The sequence below is a fragment of the Humulus lupulus genome, chromosome 3 (genome assembly GCF_963169125.1).
Source record: "Humulus lupulus chromosome 3, drHumLupu1.1, whole genome shotgun sequence".
Lineage (NCBI taxonomy): Eukaryota > Viridiplantae > Streptophyta > Magnoliopsida > Rosales > Cannabaceae > Humulus > Humulus lupulus.
Genome location: NC_084795.1, coordinates 100150529 through 100173718, shown reverse-complemented (window position 1 = coordinate 100173718; position 23190 = coordinate 100150529). Strand labels below are relative to the sequence as shown.

Below are 23190 nucleotides of genomic sequence, written 5' to 3'. Positions count from 1 at the left end.
GAGGCGTCTAATACCATTCTAGAAGCTGCATTGAGGCCATTATAGAAGGTCTCCATCTGTATACAGTGCGGGATGCCGTGGTGTGGACACTTCCGCAAAAGCTCCTTAAATCTCTCCCATGCATCACTGGTTGATTCATCTTTAAGCTGCTGGAATGACATGATTTCACTTCGAAATTTTGCATTTCTGGTGGGAGGGAAGTATTTGCGTAGAAACTTTTCAGCAAGATCATTCCAATTTGTGACAGAATCAGGAGGAAAAGAGTTGAGCCATGATCTAGCTCGGTCTCTTAATGAGAATGGAAATAGCTTCAGCCTTAATGCTTCTTCACTTACTCCTTGAAGCTTAAAGGAATCGCTCACCTCCAAGAATGAATGGAGGTGGAGATGAGGATCCTCCGTTGGCATCCCGCTGAACTGCCCCACGGTTTGGAGCATTTGAAACATCACTGGCTTGAGCTCGAATTGAGTTGCTTGTATTTCTGGCCTCACAATGCCTGGATTTAGCTCATTAAACATGGGGGTAGCGTATTCCCATATTGCTCTGGCTCTGTCATCTGCCAAAACAATGGGATTAGTAACTTGCTGGCCATCCCCTTCTTCATCAACATGCTCAGCCATAGTGTCTCGGCTGTTAGCCTTTTGAGCCTTCCTCCTTTTTCTGAAAGTACGTTCAATCTCGGGGTCAATAGGAGCAAGTTCACAGTCTTCTTGCTGGTTCATACACTGTAGGTACCTGAGATTGCACAACCCGAACCAACAAGGTTAAAAACAACCAAAATAAATTGTCAAATAGTTGATAAAGCAGAATTTAATTTGAAAGTCCCCGGCAACGGCGCCAAAAACTTGTTGTGAAAATTCTAACGATTAAAATATGCACAAGTATACACAGTCACAAACAAGTAATACAGTGATAAAGTATCAAAGTTCGTCTCCACAGGGACTTTTAAACTAAATAAATGCAATATCAACCAAAAACAATTTAAAATAAAGTAACCAATTCAAGAGAACAATTGAGTGATTAATTCTGGGATTAAATGTAAATAATCAAATTTAATTAAACTAAAAATTAGAGACCAAATGAAGTAATTCTGTGTAAATTTCAGATGTGAGAAAATGGATCTGGGTGGTTAATTCCCCTCTGTTTCGTTCCAGTTGTTACAGCAATGGTTCAGCAATTATATTAGAGTTAACAGATTTCATAAATGCCCAGCAAGTTTTTCCCAAAACTTACAATATATTATCTATAACCCCCTCAACACGTTCCTGCATTAAATCAGGTTATAAACAATCCAACAAACACCAAATCTCCAGTTATACAAGGCGGCAAAATATTCCTATTACACTACTCAAAATTACCTAAAACTACGCAAGTTCTTGCATCAATTAAATGGGTCCAGCTGGGTTTTACTTTTCCAAGTTAGATCCAACTTAATAAATGTTAAATATGGCCAGTACATAACATTCAATCACATTCCAGCACATTTAATTGAACAATGATATAATTACTCTAACCATGCATTCAAAATAATACTTCATACAAAGGGTTCATAACCACCCAAATCTCTTAAAAACTTAGTTCATAACTGAAATTACAAAGACATAACCAGTAAGTAGAGTTTCCATAGAGTTTAAGCAGAGAAAATAGATAGAAAATTAATACAAAATGAGAGGGAAAGATTAGAGAGATAGATGAGTTGGTGAGCTCAAGTCCCCCTCAGTGCGTCTGCCTTCTTCTCCTCTTTTTGGTACTCCTTTCTCTGTTTTCCTCCTCCCTTTTCTCTGTGTACTTCTCTCAAAACAATTCAGAATATCTTCAATAATGGGGGTCTCCTTCTATTTCGGCTGGTACCCTTCTTTTTAGGGTACTTTGCTTTACCCTAATTAGAAAGTCAAAGTCTATCTTGCCCCTCTATTCTGCCATGCCATCCAGCTGACTTAGTTGTACAAAATTCTGGCCACCTTAGCGCCTATTATGTCTCATTAAATCCAGCTGGAAGTTAGTCACGTTTCCTTCCTGGGCTCTGCCAATTGCTACGTGGTAGTCGTTACAGCAATGGTAGAACAGCAACATGCATTTTTCAGACTTGTTGTTCCCTTTTTGATTCCAAAGTTCCCAATCACCTATTTCAGCTTCCTTTCCTGCTTAGCACATACAATAAATTACATAAATCACTCAAACATATGAAAATACAAACACAAGGTCCCTTACTACACAGACACACTAAATTGAACACAATTACAAGAAATAAAAACTCATTACTCTTTTGTTTGGTTCAAAAATCAAGTTTAAAGATATAAAAATAACTCTAAATCTTAGAGTTATCACAGACAAAAAAGCTACGCTGATCCTAAGCGTAGGGACGTGGAGTTCCAGGTTGGGGACCATGTGTTTCTTCGAGTTTCACCATTGCGAGGGGTGAGGAGGTTTGGAAAGAAGGGCAAGCTAAGCCCTAGATTCATTGGACCTTTTGAGATCCTGGAATGGATTGGTCAGGTGGCGTACAGGTTAGCCTTGCCACCATCGTTGTCTGGAGTTCATGACGTATTCCATGTTTCTATGCTCTGGAAGTACGTCTCGGATGTAACTCATGTATTAAGGAATGAAGACTTGGAGTTACAGACAGATTTGGCTTATGAAGAGCAACCGGTTCAAGTCTTGGATCGAAAAGAAAAAGTATTGCGGAATAAGACGATTCCTCTTCTTAAAAAATTGTGGAGGAATAGTAAGGTCGAGGAGGCGACCTGGGAGCTTGAGACAGCGATGCGGGATCAGTATCCCGAGTTATTGAGGTAAATTTCGAGGACGAAATTCTCATTAGGAGGGGATAGTTGTAACGACCCAAATTTACTAATAGGGCTTAAGGGCCTTGATTAGTGTGCTGGGAGGGCATAATTGGAATATATGTGATTTAATGATTTAAAGCATGTTATATGACTATTTGAATACTTGAGATGCATGACTATGTGTATTAGTATGCATGTAGGCCCTGATTAGGTTAGAAGGGCATAATCGTAATTTTGGCCCGTTGCGGGCGTAACTGTATATATATGCGATAATTGTTGAGACCACATTATTATGTGGATATATCTGTGATTTGTGACTCGAGACGATCCTAGTGAGCAGATTAGCGAAAAAGTCACGGCGGGGATTTATACCCGGCTCGGGGCGAGCCTGGGGGTATAAATGGGAATTTAGAGAATGTATTGAGGTTAACTTTGATAATGAGGAATATAATTGGTGATTAATTAGGTATCGGAAAGTAAGTGGGAAATATTAGAGACACTCGAGGAGATTTGTGGGAATTGGGTAAAATGACCAAAATGGCCCTAAGTGGATAAAAGGATTTAGGATTAAAAGGGAGGGCATTATGGTCATTTGGCTTGCAAGAGAAAAGTCTGCTGAGGCTTTATACTTAGTGGAAATGGTAGAATAATATAGAAGTCTGAAAAGAAGGAAAAAGAAGGAAAGAAAGGAAAGAGAAAGAAGGGAAGGAAGGCAAGGTCGGTTTGGGCATTTTTCCACCATATTCTTGAGGGTTATTGGAGCAAAATTCAGAGGAGAGCTAGGTCAAGCTGAGCCATAAGGTTTTTGAGTTACGCTTGAAGAGTTGGCAAGGGTTTAGCAAGAACAAACCTTCCACTTGAGGTAAGACTTTGAAGTTTCTTCAGTTCTGGTTTTGATTTTTAACTAAGGTGTCTAAGCTGAATTGGTGGGGAATTCTAGGGAAGTTGGAGGCAAGGATTGAGGAAGAGAAAGCTAAGGAGGTCTAGAGGCAACTTAAGGTCGAATTTCCATCAAAGGTATAAAATTCTGAGCTTTAAACTTTGAAGTTTTGACTGTGTTTTGCTGAATTCTGAAGTCTAGGAGTGATGGTGAATTTTGGGATTAGAGGTGCATGTGGTTATGATGCTTGGGATGAGTTAGACATGTTAGTGAGCTTGATTTTGAGTTTGGTGAAGGTTTGGAGAAGTTTTGGTTAAGTTTGGCTTGGGGAAATCGCACGAAGGGAAAATGTGGTGTTGACAGTCTGTGACTAGAGCTACAGCTCTAGCCTTTGGGCGCTGTAGCGCTAGGCCAAGTTTGCTGAGGGCATTTTGGTTCTGTTTGTAGCGCTGTAGCGCCCTTCAATGAGCGCTGTAGCGCTACCCTATGTTCAGAAAGGGATTTTAGGGTTATTTTCAAGGGTTTTTGACCAAGGGTTTGGGGTTCGATTCCACCACATTGTTTGGTGAAACTAGGATTTCCCGAGGACTCGGGATAGGTTCCGAGGCTAGGTTCTGGACTTGAGGGTTGGTTATGACTTTGGTCTATGATTGTGGATAGGTTCGCGCTAGGGCTCGGGAAGGATCGTGCTTGAGGATCACAGTGAACAGAGCTTGCAAATCCAACGATAAGAAAACTGCACCCGGTTATGTGGTTATGATGGGACTAAGAGCTCCCGATATTTGTATAATGTCAATGATGGTATTATGCCATGGGACATGTGATAGCAGCCTAAGGGTGCCGTACACAATATTTGCGCACAGGGCGCGGCTTGGCCACTGGTAGCCGAGGACAACTTAATATTCACTGAGCTCGGTTTAAGCGGGCCGGAGTCAATGGGATAACGGAGGGTGCAGCCTGAGGGCGCTAACCCCAGTTATCATTTGTGAACTGATGTATGATATGAGTTGATAAGTTTGGTATGCTAAATACTTGGTTATTTTGAATGTTTAAATGGTTGAGAACATGTTTATGGAATGTGTGATATTGAATTGTCTGTTGATTGCTTATGCTCTGTTATTGTGTTTTCTTGCTGGGCCTTGGCTCACGGGTGCTACGTGGTGCAGGTAAAGGCAAAGGCAAGTTAGACCAGCCCTGAGATGGAGAGCTGCAGGGCTGAATGTACATAACCAGCTGTTCGGTCGCCATGGCCGAGGAGTGGATCAGGACAGAGATTGCCTAACTGTCTGTTTTGCCTTAATATGGCTTGTTATTGTATCTAAACCTTATGTCTTTTGTAACAGTCTTTAATTCTAATATTTTTGGGATCCCGTGCAAATAAAAACAGTTTATCTATAAGAAATACAGTTTTTGAGACCAAAATCTTTTAACCCTAGTTCCACCATAGTTCAATATCACGATTTTAATTAAATTACTTGATTCGCAAGTCTAGCACTTTTATAAACACATAATGTAACGGTCTTGGCTATCCAGGGCATTACAATAAGTCACATGGTCTCCATTATTAGTTAGTACCGAGGTAGCATGGAGAGGGCCTCGTGGCACCATTGCTTGTGTCCCCCTAAGGAAGGCTTCCGACAGTGTTATTCTCAAGGCAAACTTCTTTTTCAAGAGTAGGATTTAATGATGTATTTCAAGTTTGACTGACCCTAAGGCACACTCTTGAGTTAAGTCATTGATCTAAAATAATGGGTTACACTCACAAGGTACATTAGGCTTTCGAGTGGACTAGTGTATTCTTGACCAAACAAGCGGTTGTTTATAAGTCAAAAGAGAAATATTGACTTAAGTTTTCACTTATAAATTTGAGAACTTGTCTCAAAATTAATTTGGAATTAGTCTGACCCACCCTAAGGCTGGTCTATTAATGTTCAAATTAATTAATCGTGGAATTAGTAATTATTTTTATGTGTTCTTTAATTGTTGCATTCATGCATCACATTTACTATTCCAAAAATAATTGGTATTTATTATATGCATAAATTCATTTTGTTAATTTATTTATTTTCAGCAATTATGTCTAGCTCAAATCTTGTATCTTCTTTACTTGCTAATGAAAGTTGACTGGTGAAAACTACATGAAATGGAAATCAAACTTGAACATTGTATTGATATGTGAGAACCACAAATTTGTCTTGACTGAGGAATGTCTTGAAGTCCCTCCCGCTAATGCTACCAAAACTGCAAGGGAAAAGTTTGATAATTGGATCTTATCAAACAACAAAGCAAAGTGTTATATGCTTGTGAGTATGAGCGATGTTCTCAAAAAGAAGTTTGAGAACACTAAAAATGCTTATGAGATCTGGGATACCCTTCAAGATATGTTTGGGCAGCAGTCAGACCAGTGCAAGCATGAGGCCACCAGATCCTACGTGACCAAGAAAATGAAGAAAGGAGTTTCTGTCAGAGAACATGTATTAGACATGATCAATATAATGCACGATGCCATTATCCATGGGGTAATCATTGATGAAAGAACTCAAGTAAGCATTATACTTGAATCGCTTTCCCCAGCTTTTAAAGGTTTCACAACCAATTATGTCATGAACAAATTATCATATAACATGACACAGTTGTTGAATAAGTTGCAAACTTATGAATCTCTTAACAAAGGATCTGAGAAAGAAGGAGAAGAAAATGTTGCTGATTCTAACCCATCCTCTTCAAAGGCTAAAACCAAAAAGAGGAAAAATGGAAATGGCAAGGACAAGGAGAAAGATAAGAATATAAAGAAGCCTAAAAAGTCATCCAAAGGCAAAGAGAACAAGAACACTAAAAACTCCAAAAAGAAAACCCCAAAAAGGATTTGCTTTCACTGTGGAGAAGATGGTCACTGGAAGAGAAATTGTCCAAAGTATCTTGCTGACCTCAAAGAGAAAAAGAAAGGTAAATTTGATTTACTTATGCTAGAAGCTTGTTTAGTGGAAGACAATTCCTTATCCTGGATAGTAGATTTAGGAGCCACTAACCATGTTTGTTTTTCTCTATAGATTCTTAGTTCGACGAGGAAGCTTGTTGATGGAGAGATGACTATGAGGGTAGGCAGTGGTCATATTGTCTCTGCAGCAGCAGTTGGAACAACCCGTTTGGAAATTGAGAAGAATAAATTTCTTGTTTTAGAGAACGTTTATTATATTCCTGGACTTTCTAGAAACTTAATTTCTGTTTCTATGTTGCATGAACAAAATTTTAAAATTTATTTTAATAATAATAATTAAATTGTTATTTCAAGATATGGTTTTAACATATGTTCTGCAAAATCTATCGACGGGCTCTATAAACTGCAAGCTAAAGAGAAATCTGTTTATAATTCTGAATTATTTAAAACAACTAATCCTAGATCTATTAAATGACAAAAGACTGATTCCAATAGTGAAACATGTCTGTGGCACTTGAGATTGAGCCATATTGGTCTAGACAGAATAAATAGGCTTGTAAATGATGGTTCTTTAAGAGAACTATCTATTGGATCTCTCCCTGTTTGTGAATCTTGTCTAGAAGGCAAAATGACCAAGAGACCTTTCTCTGCTAAAGGTTCAAGAGCCACAGAACCACTTCAGCTAGTACATACGGATGTTTGCGGTCCACTTAATGTACAAGCAAGAGGAGGTTATGAATACTTTGTCACTTTTATTGACGATTATTCAAGATATGGTTACCTATACTTAATGTAAAGAAAATCTGAAACTTTTGGAAAGTTCAAAGAATTTCAAGCAGAGGCTGAAAAGCAATTAGGTTAATCACTGAAAGTTCTTCGATCTGATCGAGGAGGAGAGTACTTGGATATTGAATTCGAGGATAATCTGCGTGTGCATGAAATTCAATCCCAACTCATAGCTCCTGGAACACCACAACAAAATGGTGTTTTAGAAAGACAGAACAAAACGTTATTAGATATGGTTAGATCAATGATGAGCTTCTCATCATTACCACTGTCATTCTGGGGCTATGCGATTCAATGTGCTCTATACATATTGAATGTTGTTCCATCTAAGTCTATCCAAAAGACACCCATAGAATTATGGAATGGTTGTAAACCTAGTTTACACCATTTTCGAATTTGGGGGTGTCTTGCACACATGCTTAAAGGAAAGACCGGGAAGTTGAAATCACGCTCTGAAGTGTGCATGTTTGTGGGATATTCCAAAGAGACTAGAGGTAGAATTTTCTATAGTCCAAAAGAAAATAAAACATTTGTATCGACAAATGCAACTTTTCTTGAACATGACTATGTTAATAACCACAAACCTCGAAGTAAGGTTGTTCTGGAGGAGAAGGTCTCGAATGAAGTTGCAAAGTCACCAGCAACAACCAATGAAAAATGGCAAGAGGAAACTGCTAGTTCTAGTCAGAATAATAGAGAACCTCGTCGTAGTGGGAGGGTTAGTAAACAACCCACACGCTATGAACACAAAGTTCAAATGCTTGTGTCTGACACAAACAAAGACGATCCATTGACATTTCAAGATGCAATGAATGATTCTGACAAGGAAAAATGGCAAGACGCCATGAACCAAGAAATGGAATCGGTGTATTCCAATTTTGTCTGGGTTCTTGAAGATCCACCTGAGAATATCAAACCCATTGGTTGCAAGTGAATATTCAAGAAGAAAAGAGGAGCAGATGGGAAAGTAGAGACTTTCAAAGCAAGGCTTGTAGCCAAAAGTTACACACAGAAAGAATGGGTTGACTATGAAGAAACCTTTTCTCCTGTAGCCATGCTAAAATACATTCGTATACTCTTGTCCATAGCTACGCGCATGGATTATGATATTTGGCAAATGGATGTGAAAACAACTTTTCAGAATGGCTACCTTGACGAAACCATTTACATGTCTCAACTAGAAGGGTTTGAATTAAAAGGTCAAGAGCAAAAGATTTACAAGCTTCTTAGGTCCATTTATGGACTAAAACAAGCTTCTAGATCTTGGAATCCTAGATTTGATGACACAATTAAAATGTTTGGTTTTGAAGAAAACGTTGACAAACCTTGTGTCTATAAACATATCAAAGATGGTATAGTAGTATTCCTCGTTCTTTACGTTGATGATATATTGCTGATTGGGAATGATGTAATATCATCATCAAAGGTAAAGAACTGGTTAGCTGAACAATTCCAAATGAAAGATTTGGGAGAAGCCAAGTATGTTCTGGGCATTAAGATTCTTAAAGAAAGACAGAACAAAAGTTTGGCACTGTCTCAAGCAACTTATATTGATAAGGTGCTAGAACGCTTTAATATGCAAAACTCCAAAAAGGTTGATATGCCAACCCGTTCTGGAGTATTCCTTTTCCAAGGAGCAGTGTCCCAAAACACCTCAGGAAGAGGAAGACATGAGACAGTATCCCTATGCCTCAGCGGTAGGCAGTCTGATGTATGCCATGTTGTGTACAAGACCTGATATTTGTTATGCAGTAGGGATAGTTAGCCGTTATGAATCCAATCCTGGATTGAGTCATTGGACTGTAGTGAAGAATATTCTCAAGTATCTTAGAAATACTAGAGATCATATGCTTGTATATTCAGGTGGAGACCTGAACCTCATTGGTTACACTGATTCTGATTTTCAATTAGGTAGAGATAGTCAGAAATTGACTTCTGGATCAGTGTTTACTCTTGGAGGAGGAGCGATAGTCTGGCGAAGTATTAAACAAACCAACATTGCATACTCCACCATGGAATCCGAGTATATAGCTGCTTGTGAAGCAGCTAAGGAGGATGTGTGGCTCAAAAAGTTATATTCCGATTTGGAAGTTGTACCAGATGTGGATAAGCCACTAGTCCTATACTGTGACAGCAGTGCTAACTCAAAGGAACCATGGAGTCACAAGAGAGGAAAGCACATCGAGAGGAAGTATCACTTGTTAAGAGAGATAGTTCATCGAGGAGATGGTGCAGTTATGAAGATAGCTTCAGAGCATAATCTTATAGATCCTTTCACAAAGACTTTATCCATAAAATCTTTTAAGGAGCATGTAAGAAACATGGGAATGAGAGAGATGCCTCATTTGCTTTAGGGCAAGTGGGTGATTGTTGGGAATTGTGCCCTGAAAGCATATGTTGTAGACATTGTTTTATGAAATAAATAAATAAATTGAATTTGTTATGCATATATTTTATGGACTATATTATTCTGTGATAATATTATGTAAATATTAGAAAAATTCCTAAGTTCATATATGTGATCTCAAACACGTATTGGTACGGGAGGATTGTGTTTGAGATAAATTAACTTGAATAGTTCACAGTAAAATAAAGTTATGGAATCTTTAGATTAATTACTGCAACTACGGTCCACTAGTATTATGAATACATGTGATCTATGTAACGACCCGAATTTTCAAGACTCGATAATGCTAAAATATAAATGTTTTCATTTAAAAAAATGTCTCGAAAACCCGTATAAAAAAAACTTTTTAAAAAGTCGTATGGACATACTTAACATTTAGTTACAAACATATTTTATAAAGAGTAGAGTGAGCCTAGTTTAGGAAAATTACACAACATTTCCAAAAATAAAACGACTTCCCAAAAGGTCGGTCCACATGTACATTTACAAGGTAGACTCTAGCGCTCACTGCTCTGTCTTGCCCCTGCTCTTACCTACAACATGAAACAACTAGGTAACTGAAAACGCTTAGTAAGCTCAACCTTAAAACAAAAGCATGCAGAGAATTAGGGTTCCAGATCCATCCAAACCCTACACAATCAATTTCAAGAACGCAAAAGCGTTCTGGCAAACTTATGGTCATGCCTGATAACCAATGATAAATTATTCCCTATAAACAGATAAATTCTTGCACTCAGAGTATCCCAGAACAAGTGGATATATTATATCGCAAATATTTCTTATCAACAAATATATCCCTGCACTCAGAAAATCCCAGAGCAAGCAGACATATCATATCACAATATAATTAGAGACCAACGCTCGACAATTTCCAACAAGTCGGGCGTAACACACCCTCCAACATGATTGCTAATCTGTAAGAGAGAACCGAGTCTTAACACTAAGATCTAGCCAATAAATATCCCCATCAAGGGTAACTATTGTGTTACCTAGGGCATCGCTACTTATCCAAGAGTGTAATCAAATTTACTCGGTTTACAGAGACTTCTATGCTAATCAGTGGTGCTGGTGAGCAGTTGCCCTTAGGGTGTTCAGCCTCACTCAATCTGGCAACCCCTAGTATCTCTAGGCACTCTCACTAAATGGCCAATATTCACGGCTGCTATCCGGGAATAACTTATCAGAGCACTTGCTCGGGTTCTAACAATTCACTGATTAAGTAAGCATGAGGGTCCCTAGGTTCCATTCATTTTGGCACCCGTAGATTTAACAAGCGATCCTCACCTCTTGGCCACTCGTCACGGTAGTGAACCGGGCATAAAAAAATCAAGTAGTGTAATGAGGATCAGCCGTCTAGGATATGACGAATCTCTACCATTCATATTTTCTAAATCATCACTCACTAGACTAACGTCTCTAAGCAACTTTGTATGACAGTCTATATATATGCATGTATCCCTATACTAATATACAATACAATAATCGTTTCATGTTGCAGCCATACAATATAAGTTGACTTACTTGGAGTCCTTAGCACTCAGCAGGATTTCACCCTCCAATGTTCAGTCCAGTTACGCTATCTAATACTATAGTTCACTACAACAATATTGAGTATATATTACATTAAAGAATAGCATATTTTTAAAAGTGCTATTATTAATGGGGGGATTAAAAAACATGGAACTGATGAATAAGGGGGATTGAAATATTTGGCGCCATATGACTAAAATCCCAAGCGGCAAAATGAATTTCTGCCAAATTCCCTTTCTCTCAGATTTTCTCTCAGCCTTTCTCTAAGTTACCCTTTCTCTCAGCCTCCATCTCTTACTCACGAAGCCCTCTCCGCCCCCTCCGCCCTCACGAAGACTCACCGCCCTCAACTCATCTCTGCCTCACCGCCCTCACGAAGTCTCTCCGCCCTCACCGAAGTCTCTCCGCCCTCAACTCATCTCTGCCTCACGAAGACTCGCTCCAGAGTCGAGCTCTTTCTCTGCCTCACGCCCACGTAACTTTACAGCAAGAGATAGATTTACTGAAGGTACTGATTTCCCATGGATCCTTAGTATCGATAATGATCAAGAAATTACATGATGGTTGTACTTATTACATTTTTTTATATCCTCTATAAATGAGAACTGTGAAGGGTCTTGTATAATATCTTTAGAAGGCTATAAAAGTAATAAATTCTTTCCTCAGACCTGCCTGATATTATATTTTGTGTTCACTAATTACGTGCTTAATATTTTATGGAAATGCTGAGCTTATTTATGTAAGATTGTTATTCCCCAAATTTGATCTTTATGTGTCTTCAATGTAGACTCTTTTTTATTTTTTTTCCAAATCTTGTTTCTCTTTCTTGATGCACCGTCAAATATGCATGCAGGTTTCTTCTCCCAGTCCAGCAACACTTATAGTTATCAACGACATTGCTGCATATTTCTTTGGGTTCTTTTTTGGAAGAACCCCATTGATCAAATCATCTCCAAAAAAAACTTGGGAGGGATTCATTGATGCTTCTGTTACAACTGTCATATCTGCATTTTTGGTAAGCTTATTTTTCCTATGCGATGCACATTTAGCATTCTTGTGCATATTCCTGAGATTTAGGAACTGTAGCATTACAAAGTTAAATTTAGTTTCCTACTCAGTTATAAAGTGATGGCTGTGGTCCAGCCTCGGTCACCATCTTATTTGTTAAGGATTGTCTATGTGTAGATCCACACTATAGTTTGGTTGGTAATGGGCTCGATATAAGTATATGCTGGCCCTAATTTCTACTGTTATCACACAGCCATATCACATTCTGTTTTACCTGAACTTTGTTAACCTAATACTATACTCAATTGTTCTTTATGTACTTAAATTCCTAAGTCCTCTAATACATAACAGTCGTGTATCCATATATACACTAGTCATGTTATCTTGCTTGTATGACTCAAGTAGCGTGTATTAATTATGCAGTTTTGAACTCACAAATAAGAAAGATTGGTTGATGCATGCCAAAACTTGCAGCTTACTGTGTATATTAAAATCTTCCAACCACCTAATCAGACGCTGAAATGTTGTCTCAATTTATTTCTAATTCAATTATTATTTTCTTTCTTCAATATAATAATAATAATAAGGGTATGGCCCATGTTATTGTCATTGTAAGAATGAGAGTGTTATTAGTGTTTACATCTACATAGTACACCATTGTCATTAATTTTCCAGATCACATTGTTGGAATATCTAACTTAATTAGTATTCAAGTTGGCTAATCTTAATATAATCTCCTAATTTTTATTTATTTTTTACTGAAGACCTTAGATTAAAAGTCAGTGAATGTATGCCATTTGTGATAACAAATCTTGCCCCACGTGGCTTTAAATGAAACTTTAGTCTACCAATAATTATACCACAAGTTAAATTATATATATATAGAGAGAGAGATCCAATTAAGGTAAAGTCAACCGTTGTATAGAAAATACCACATTAGCCTTACAATTAATCATCTTCTCATCTCACCAAACTCAAAAGTTTATCATCAAGACATATTACATGTCTTGTAAATTTTGTATTACAAGAGAAAAACCATTAGTGAAGCTTCTCTTTAGCTTCTAATAAGTTTAAAGCTATCAACCAAAGGACTCAGAATGACCTGCACAGGAGAAAAAACCAGCTTTCATTAGTACAAGTTCAAAGATGAGTAGATATGCATATAGTAGTGGAGGGGACAAGGACATTTTAGAAATTTATTTAGCTACTATGTATAATTTGTTTACTATGTATAATTTGTTGACTTAGCTACCAACATCCGAAATATCATAGAATGAGTGATCACAGAGACAGTGGTTTCTGAGCATTGAAATCTATAAGATGGTTTAGTTTTCTTTGTTCAAAAAAAAAAAAAAAAACAGAATAAAAGCTGAACTAAAGGAGGTTATTATATTTTTTAATCAATGATCATTTGAGTATGTAAATAATATCTATGTCTTTGTTCATGTAATTTTTATTTTGATCTTATAAGCATGTTGTTCTTTCAATATGAGATAATTGTGACATGACTTTTTGATTTATTGGGTTCTCTACACAAGTTTCTAAATTTCTTTAACTCTTTCAGAAATTCAGAATTGGAGGGAACTTTATTTGCAGCAGTTTGCAAGAGGTATGTTTTCTTTTATTTTTGTTAAAATACTTTGCAAATGTTAGAGGAGTTTGAATATCTTAGATATTCATCCATAGTGAAGTAGGTTCTGAGATTATTATTATTGTGTGCTGCGGTGATAACGGAAGGTTGAGAACTTGTGTGTATTAGTGAAGTAGGTTCTGAGAAATTTGTGTGCTGCGGCGAGATAAGGAAGAAAACTTGTGTGTTGATTGAATATTTTGAATTGATAATGATTGATGGTTGGTTAATAAATATGGCTGGAATGTTTTCTAATTTTCTGTTAGTTATTTGATGTATATCTAATAAACTTCAAAAACCATAGAAATTTGAAAGTAGAATCGAAACCCATGTGGGGAAAATCGAAACCATAGAAATTTAGTCATCAATCAACTAAATACAAAGTGAACTTGAAAAATCTTAAGGTGAACTAAAACCATAATCCATAACTGCTTAAAACAACTCCTTTTATACTTTGCATCTTTGTTATTACAATAATAAAATACATTTAATCACATTGTAGAAAAATCAGCAAAAATAAAAATCAAATAATCACATTTAAATATGATATAGGAAAACATGGCTACCTTTACTTATCAAAACAAAAAAGGAACACAAGAGTCTTATCCTCCATCCCTTAGCTCAAGAGTCTCGTACACTCCTAGTTAAACAAAAAAGGAACACAAAATAGTTGAATCCCAATCCTAAGAAACGTTTATCTGAACAATAGAGCCAATAAAATTAATTTTACAAACAGAGCATATCAACAGATTTAGTTCCAACAACAATTAATTTAATACAAATAGCATATCAAACATAAAAATATAGAAAATAAAAATAAAATACCTCACTTTTCTCCTGTGTTCTAATAGTTTTCCCTCTCTTAGTTCATAAAATAGAAATATCGTATGAACTAAACTTGTAAGAAGAATCATATTAACAATACTAAATACAAAAATAATTCATAGAAAAAAAATAGTTACTATTAGTGAGTGATTTAGGCGTGTAGGACCATATGGCTTAGTGTACAGCAGGAATTATTTGTTCATTTTTTGTTTCTTTCCCTTAGTTGCCTAGAAGCAAGGCAACACATAAAGTAGGATCAATAGGAAACTTCAGAGGCTTTTGATGTTTTTTACTTTTTTTTTATCTGTTTTTACTTTTAGAGATTTAGAATCTGATATAGAAAACAGCACAATCTGAATGGTCTAAGGGAACTTGTTAATTTTTGTTGCTGAAATTAGCTTCACTTAGCATGGCTTGGTCTATAATATGTATATTTGTTTAAAGGTGTCTCTTTTTGGTCTAATAGCTTTCTCATCTGAACAACAGAAGAGAAGAATTTCTATGAGATATTATTTGATATAAATACTATGTTTTGATTTCTATTATTGCCTTGTATTATGACCAGAGTTAGCATCAACTTAACCAATTCTATAATTTATTTTTTACTCACTATTTCACTCAATAGATTACAGAAAAATTCAATTTTATTGTGACCCTTCAACTCAGTGGCATTTCTCCTTTTGAGCTCCTCTATCTTTCAGTTTCATGTGAACATGTTTATTTTGCTTAAAAAAAAATGTGTATGTTAGACATATACTCATCCCTTATTAAAAGTTTAAAGGGTAGTTGCTATGCCTAGAAAGAGACCAATTTTGGAATTGGCATTGTGGCTTATGTTACAGTTGTTATTTTCTCATTGGTCAGCCATTTGTTTACTTGTAATGCACTTGCCTATATAAAATAAAGGCTATTACTCTTTCATCGAAAAAATAAATGTTGAAAAAATCCTTGAGCTGAGAGAAAATTCTTTATTCTTCATTCACAGTGGAAAGAGTAGGGAGCTAAACTCCCAACCTTGGATTGGATGTAGGATCTCTGTATTTCTTTGTTTGCGTTTCTGCATTAATTTTTCAGAGTTTTGTCATTTGTTTGTTGTATTTGTGTATTGGTTATTTGGTTCATGTGTGTGGAGGTGCTTTGGCATCAAAGAGTTTAGTATTAGTATAGAGATCCCTTAGTTGCCTAGAAGCAAGGCAACACAGAAAGTAGGATCAATAGGAAACTTCAGAGGCTTTTGATGTTTTTTACTTTTTTTTTTATCTGTTTTTACTTTTAGAGATTTAGAATCTAATATGGTATCTGAATGGTCTAAGGGAAAACAAAACTGACCTCATAATATGGTATCAAAGTCTTCTCAGCTAAAGTCCAAAATTAAAATCAAGATGTCAACAAATTTGAGCAACCTTTTTATTTATTTATTTATTTTTATATGGTCCCTCATCTATGATATTGATCAACAGCTGTGTTTGCATTACTCAAGTCTAAAATTCTCCCTGTAATACCATACAAGTAACAAACATCAACCAATATATCTTCATCTAATGCTTAGAAAAGAAATTATGCATTACTTAAAAGTTATCGAACAATTTTTTTGAAGTTCTCACCTGGTTGTTTTGTAAATGTATCCCATATACTAACTCCTTTATTTCCCTCATCAGAAGCTCCCTCAAACTACCATATTGAAATAGATATCAAATTCTTGAACTGACAATAATCTTTATATATATATAAATATATATAATATTTCTTTGAGATGAGGATTGGAAATGCCAGAATTATCTCAAGTTTAGCAATAAGACTAAATAAACAGCTTAAATTCATTTCTGAACTCAAAATCAAGTAATTTTAAAAATCAAATCATATAGTATATTTTGGTTGATACAATTTTGTATTTACCATTACATAGACTTATCAAAATTTTGCTTTTTGTTGGTTAGAACAGGACAACTAAATTGGTGATCATGTTGGATAAAAATTGGCTACGCTTCAATAGGTAATAAGAATTAGGGATTTAATTAGTTCTAGCTTAGTAAAATTAGTAACTTACTGTATTTGTTACTAATATATTATAAATATGAACTTGTCTTTGAATTGTAGAGCCTCGGATGAGTATAGAGAAGGCGCTAAGAATTTTGTAGAAATGTCAGAAAAGCTAGCTGGTTATCCAGAAAAGTTATTGTGTCCATGCAAAGTTTGTCGAAACTTAAGTCACCAATGTATTAACATTTTGTATGAACACTTAGTCATTTATGGGATTGATCCAACATACAAAATCTAGTTTCATCATGGGGAAGAATTATCAAGAGATGATGATGTAGAGACAATGGAAACATTTGATTCTTACAACTTGTTTAGGGCTACAAATATTGATGGTTGTGATTTTGAAAGTCATCTAGAAGGTCATGATGACACTTTTATGGAAAAAATAGAAGATGCAGACACTCCATTATATCCACAATGCACTAAATATACTAAGTTATCGTCAATTGTTGCATTGTATAAGGTTAAAACTACCAATGGATGGTCTGACAAAAGTTTTGATGAATTGTTAAGACTTTTGAATGATATGTTTCCTTTAGATAATATGATCCCCAAGTCTATGTATGAGGTTCGAAAATTTCTTCGATTATTTGATTTAGGATATGAAAAGATTCATGTGTGTGTTAATGATTGCTGTTTGTTTAGAAAAGATACAGAAAACTTGCAAGAATGTCCAACATGTGGAACTTCACGTTGGATGTCAGATAGGCTGACTAAAAAGGTTCGACATGGTGTCCCAGCAAAAGTTTTGAGGTACTTTCCTATAATCCCTAGGTTGAAACGGATGTTCATATCTAAAAGAATTTCAAAGGAATTAAGATGGCATCACAACAATAGAAGTTGCAATGGAAAAATGCGTCACCCAGTGGATTCAGCAGCATGGGAGCTAGTCAATGATAAATGGCCATCATTTTCAAATGAAGAGAGAAATATTAGACTTGGCCTTTCCACAGATGGATTTAACCCATTTAGTAATTTAAGTTCTAAGTATAGTGTTTGGCCTGTTTTGTTGGTCATGTACAACTTACCCCCATGGTTGTGCATGAAACAGGAGAATATTTTATTATCAATGTTAATTCCAGGACCTAAACAGCCTGGGAATGATATTGATATATACTTAGAACCCCTCGTAGAGGACTTGAAATTATTATGGAATGAGGGTGTTGATGCTCATGATGCATTGGACAATACAAATTTCAAGTTGCGGGCTATTTTGATGTGGACAATCCAAGATTTTCCAGCATACGAACAAAGCAACTACCCCACACTTGTAGTTGCAAAGGTTATGCAAGATTGATTGATGAATTGGTAAAGCCAAACATATTTACAGTTGTTTTATTATAGAATTTGGATCAGATATTTTTTTAATTTATTTTCTTATTTTGATAGATGAACCATAGTGAAACCAATACACCACCTTCTAGAGTTGATGTTTGGACCAAAGCACATAAGAAGAAAAATGGCGAACCAGTAAATTCAGAAGTGGCTGAAGCTTTTGTATACACCTTGCCCTTTCAAAATCATGTGACTTTAGTTTTAACTTACTCATTTGTTTGAATACATTTATTGATACTATTTATTTTTGAAGGATTTGGTTGAAGAATATAAGAAAGATCCTGCTATGTCTTCAACTACAAGTGTTAATGAAGACATCCTCACAAAAGTCCTTGGTCCTGAAAAAAATTCATACATGAGAGCTTTCAGAAGAGGAGTTACTCGGTCAAAGTTGCAAATTGTGTCAGAAAGAGATGACCATTTGATGAAGATAGAAGGTCAATGCAAAGATTTGAAAGACAAAATGCAACACATGGAGCAACTCATTGTTTCTTTAATGAAAAATCAAGTAAGTATTTTGATGCTGAAACTATATTTTCATGTGGCTGAATTGCAATAATAACTAAGATTCATGTTTAATTTTTTGGTTAGTCTTTACTTTTGTATTTTTTTTTAATTTTGATGTTGAATTCATGTCTTTCTATCTTACTTGTAAATAGAATACATCTACTCAGAGCGAGGAGCAATCAAATGTCAATGTTCAATCAAATTCTCATGTTCATTCCACTCAGGTAATTATGATACTAATTATATGAAAATGATAAAATCTAAAACATATAATATTCAATATAAAATCATTTACTGTTGCTGAATTTGTTATATTGATATATTGTTAAAGTGTCAAGAACCACACATTTGGCTCAAAATGCAAAATATTAGATTGGATTGGATCTGGAAAAATTATTGCAGAAGGTTATTTTATCTCAAGTGACCCAAAGGATGAGGTTCACCATGTTCCTCTTGGGCCTAGTGCTATGAAAGCGGGGATAGATTTTGTGAGAAAGAATGATGCATTTCTGTGGAGGCCTTCAACAATTATGTCTACTATAGAAGATGTTGTAGGTAGTATAATTGCATGGCCAGCTGATAAAGTTATAATTAGGTAATTAACGTTTTTTATGTACTCTTTTAGTTTACTATAACTTTAAGTTGAAGCATTACTTATTTAAATTTCGTTGTAGCTAAACAAATGGACTCGCAACAAAGACAAGTGCACAAAGGATGATGAATTGAAGGATGGAGCAAGTTTCACGCATGGTTTACTTTTGTGTATCTTGTAATGTTTCTATTTTTCATTTTTGAAGTAAAAATTGTTCAAGATTATAAAACTTTATTATGTTATGCTTTCAAACTTAAGTTAGAACTAAGATCTCATGAAGTAGACACATTCATGGTTTGAATTAGTTATTATTTAATGTAATACTTATGGTTTATCAATCTATTGATAATTACATTTTATGATTAATTTTGAATTTTTTTTTATCAAAATACAATAATGAAAATCTTTTAATTAAAAAAAAAACCATATAAGTATACTTATCAAAATAAAATTTAAAATTTTATTACTATATGTTATGATTTAAAAACATATTATAAGCGTAAAAAATCGTTATGGTTTATATAATATAACAAACTAAAAATGTTATCAAAATAATCAAATATAACAGTTGAAAAGTGTTATGAAAAAAGTACAAGATTAAACTTCAAATTTATAATAAAAAACTCTATCTAAATGTTATTATTTGAATATTATAGCACCTAAAAATGTGTTATTGAATAGTTTAAGATAACACCGAACATAACATTCAAAAACTGTTATAGAAAAGACTGGACTTTTAATAACATGGGCTACGTTAGCATTTTCAGAAGTGCTATCAATAGTCCCGGTTAGCAGTTTTTAAGTGTTATGAATACTGTTTTTTCTTGTAGTGGTTATCCATACAGTATACTTGGATTAATTATGTCACTCATAATTTATTATTATTATTTTTGGCAGTTTGGTCATTTTAATAAAAATCATTTGTAAGGATTTATGATCCTTATTTGGTTTTAAATCCATAAAGGAAATTCATACAAAATATTTGAGACTAAACCCTAAGTCTCGGGGAGACCTATCATATGGTCTCGATACCTAGGCTCGGGTATCACAATAGTATTTTCCCACAATCCGCTAAAAATCTTGTTCTTTAAACGCATCGCTATTGATCCATACTTTCAACAAGTCAGTTAAATATATAGAAGATTTTAGCCGGTATTATATCGAGAAAATACTAATAAATTCCTTTGTTATTTTTCAAGAAAATAAACTCTTAATTTTCCTTTTATTTTTCTTAAGGTTTTAATCTCTAAAAACCGTTTTAAGAAAATAGCCTAATTTGTCTTAATTAGGAAAACTGTTAAAAATTTCCCATCTTGACTAGTTAATTTTTCAAAGTCAATTAATCAAGTTTACTTATTAGAAAAATAATTCCCTTAATCATTTTCTCAAAATATAGGGTTTTAAACCCTCTTTTAATTTATTAACTATTAATAAATTAAATCTTTTATTTTAAAATAGAATAAAAATTCTTTAATAAAAATAATTCACACTCAATTCAAAGTGGTAATTTTAGTGAAAATATGTTTTCAAGACTTACCAAGTTTATATTTTGCAATAAGCAAAATTTTACTTTTTAACTTAAGTTCCAAAATCTCATTTTTGCCCCAAGTGTGAAAACCATATTTTTCACATTTTTAACTACATACTTTGTTAGTTCATAACTTGAAATTTACTTATCCAATTGTTACCAAAATTTCCCAATTCCATTTTTGGTATGCCATTTATGTCTTTGTAAAATCTTAGGTCAAAATGAGCATTTTTGATTGGTGAAATCATTTTCTAACAATGAGGTAAAAATGACCTTATTTTCAAGTCCTTATTTTTTCCAGACTTTGACACTTAATAACTTGCAAACCGTTCAGTATTTTATTACTAAATTTTACAGTGGAATACTAGGTTATGCCAATAATATGTCCGCCAAATTTTATAAAAAAATGGGTTCATTTTTTCTATACAGTGGCTGTCCAAACTTGGTTTCGAAAATAAGAATACAAAAAAACAGTTTTTTACCTAAAACTTGAAATAACATAACTCACTCATTTTTAAACTTTTTTGAGTGTTTCAAAAGCTCAATTTTATGTACTCAATCTCAAAAACATCACAGTACAATTAAATTTTACAAAATAAATATACAGTGGCTGCTTGACCCCTTGGAAGTCACAGCTCAAAACATGTATTTTGTTTTAAGGTTTCTAACAAAACCCTTGGGGGTTTTGGTCCCTATTTTCAAAAATCAATACACAAGCATCATAAAAATTATAAAACAACTAACATAACCTTATTACATCACCAATAAGAAACTTTAAGCATTAACTATAAAAAATAATGCTTAAAACTAAAAATCATACAATAACAACCATAAAAGTAAACTTTTTATCTTTTTGGTGTTCTTGCTTAAGGTGTGGATCTTCCTACTAGCTTTGGCTCCTTCAAAACCTTTTAAAAATCCTAAACAACTCCCCCCAAAAACATAGATAATTAGCTATTTGAAACTCTATGAATAAAACTTTACAAAGGTCTAGATTATTGAAACTTTACCTTAGGGAAAACCCTTCCTAGACCAAGCTTAGCTTCCAAGTGTCATTAGTGTTCTTGAGGTTGAAGGTAGAGAGAAAACTTTGAGAGAGTTTTAAAAAAAAGATGATAGTGAAATGGGAGAGAGGGTGGTCGGTTTTGAGGTTAGAAGAGCCGACACAACTCTAAACAAATATCACTTAGCCACTTGAGTGTTTTACCACCACTTGCCTATTTACCCTAATACTTAAATAAATGTAATTAAACTAATTAAAATTTTGGTCAACCCATTTTAAAGCCTCACATGGCCAGCCACCTTATCCTATATATCCATTTATATATATATATATATTTTATAATGGTGAATAATTATTTCTTAAGAAGAAAAACTCAAATTGACTTTCTACACCTTTTTCACTCTTATTAAGTTTTAATCACAAAACTTAACATTAAATAGTTAAATTAAATGTCTCTCACATTTAATTTAATTAATCACAATATAAAATTTAACCTAAGGTCCATTCATGGAATAAAATTCCTCATTTCAGTAAAAATTAAGCATTTAACACAAAATGCCATAAAATTTTCATTTTCTCTTAGGTTTATTATTTTTGACCAAAATTTAATTTTTATGAATGTATTTTATGCTCAAAATATATTTACCATAGTTTTTCATTTTATTTTCCGAGATTTTTACCCGATCAGGGTTTTTGTGTCAGTCTAGGACCGAAAGTCTTATCTTGACTTTAAATCACAAAATTAATAATTTGGCTAGAAATAACTCATGGAATAATTTCCAACAAAATATAATATTATTTAAAATAATATTCTTAACTTGGGGAAAAAATCCCAACCCGAGTCGCTTAAAGGTACCCGAAAATGTAGGACAGTGATTGATAGACTGTGTAGACCTAGTGAGTATTGTGTTTCAGGGTTTGGGACTATTTTTCCTACATGGGAACTGGTAGTATCTAGGAGGTGGATTAGAGCACTGCCAGTGGTAGTTGATGGTAGGGAGTTATCAGTAGATTTGATTCAGTTGAGTATGGAGGACTTTGATATGATTCTAGGCATGGATTGGTTGGTTAGATATGGATCTACCATGGACTGCAGGAAGAAGATGGTGACCTTTGAGCCAGAGGGCGAGGATCCCTTTTTTTTTTGTGAGAGCGGTGCATGGACCCCGTGTACCCAGGATATCGGCTTTGAGAGCCAGAGACTTGTTACAGGGTGGATGTATAGGCTTTCTGGCTAGTGTGGTGGATACCGCCAGAGTTTCACCAGTAGGACCGGAGGAGACCAGATTGGTTTGCGAGTTCTTGGAGGTGTTTCCTGGGTTGCCGCCGCGTAGAGAGATTCAGTTTGTTATTGAGTTGGCACCGGGGACAGAGCCAATGTCGAGGGCACCATAT

The 23190-nt window shown here is 34.8% G+C and overlaps 1 non-coding gene across 1 annotated transcript; it reads left to right on the top strand.

The window, feature by feature from the left end:
• Positions 1–72: 72 nt before the first annotated feature.
• LOC133828389 (small nucleolar RNA R71) lies at positions 73–179 on the top strand. The gene has a single exon (XR_009891012.1). It is a non-coding gene; the product is annotated as a small nucleolar RNA R71 (small nucleolar RNA).
• Positions 180–23190: the final 23011 nt, after the last annotated feature.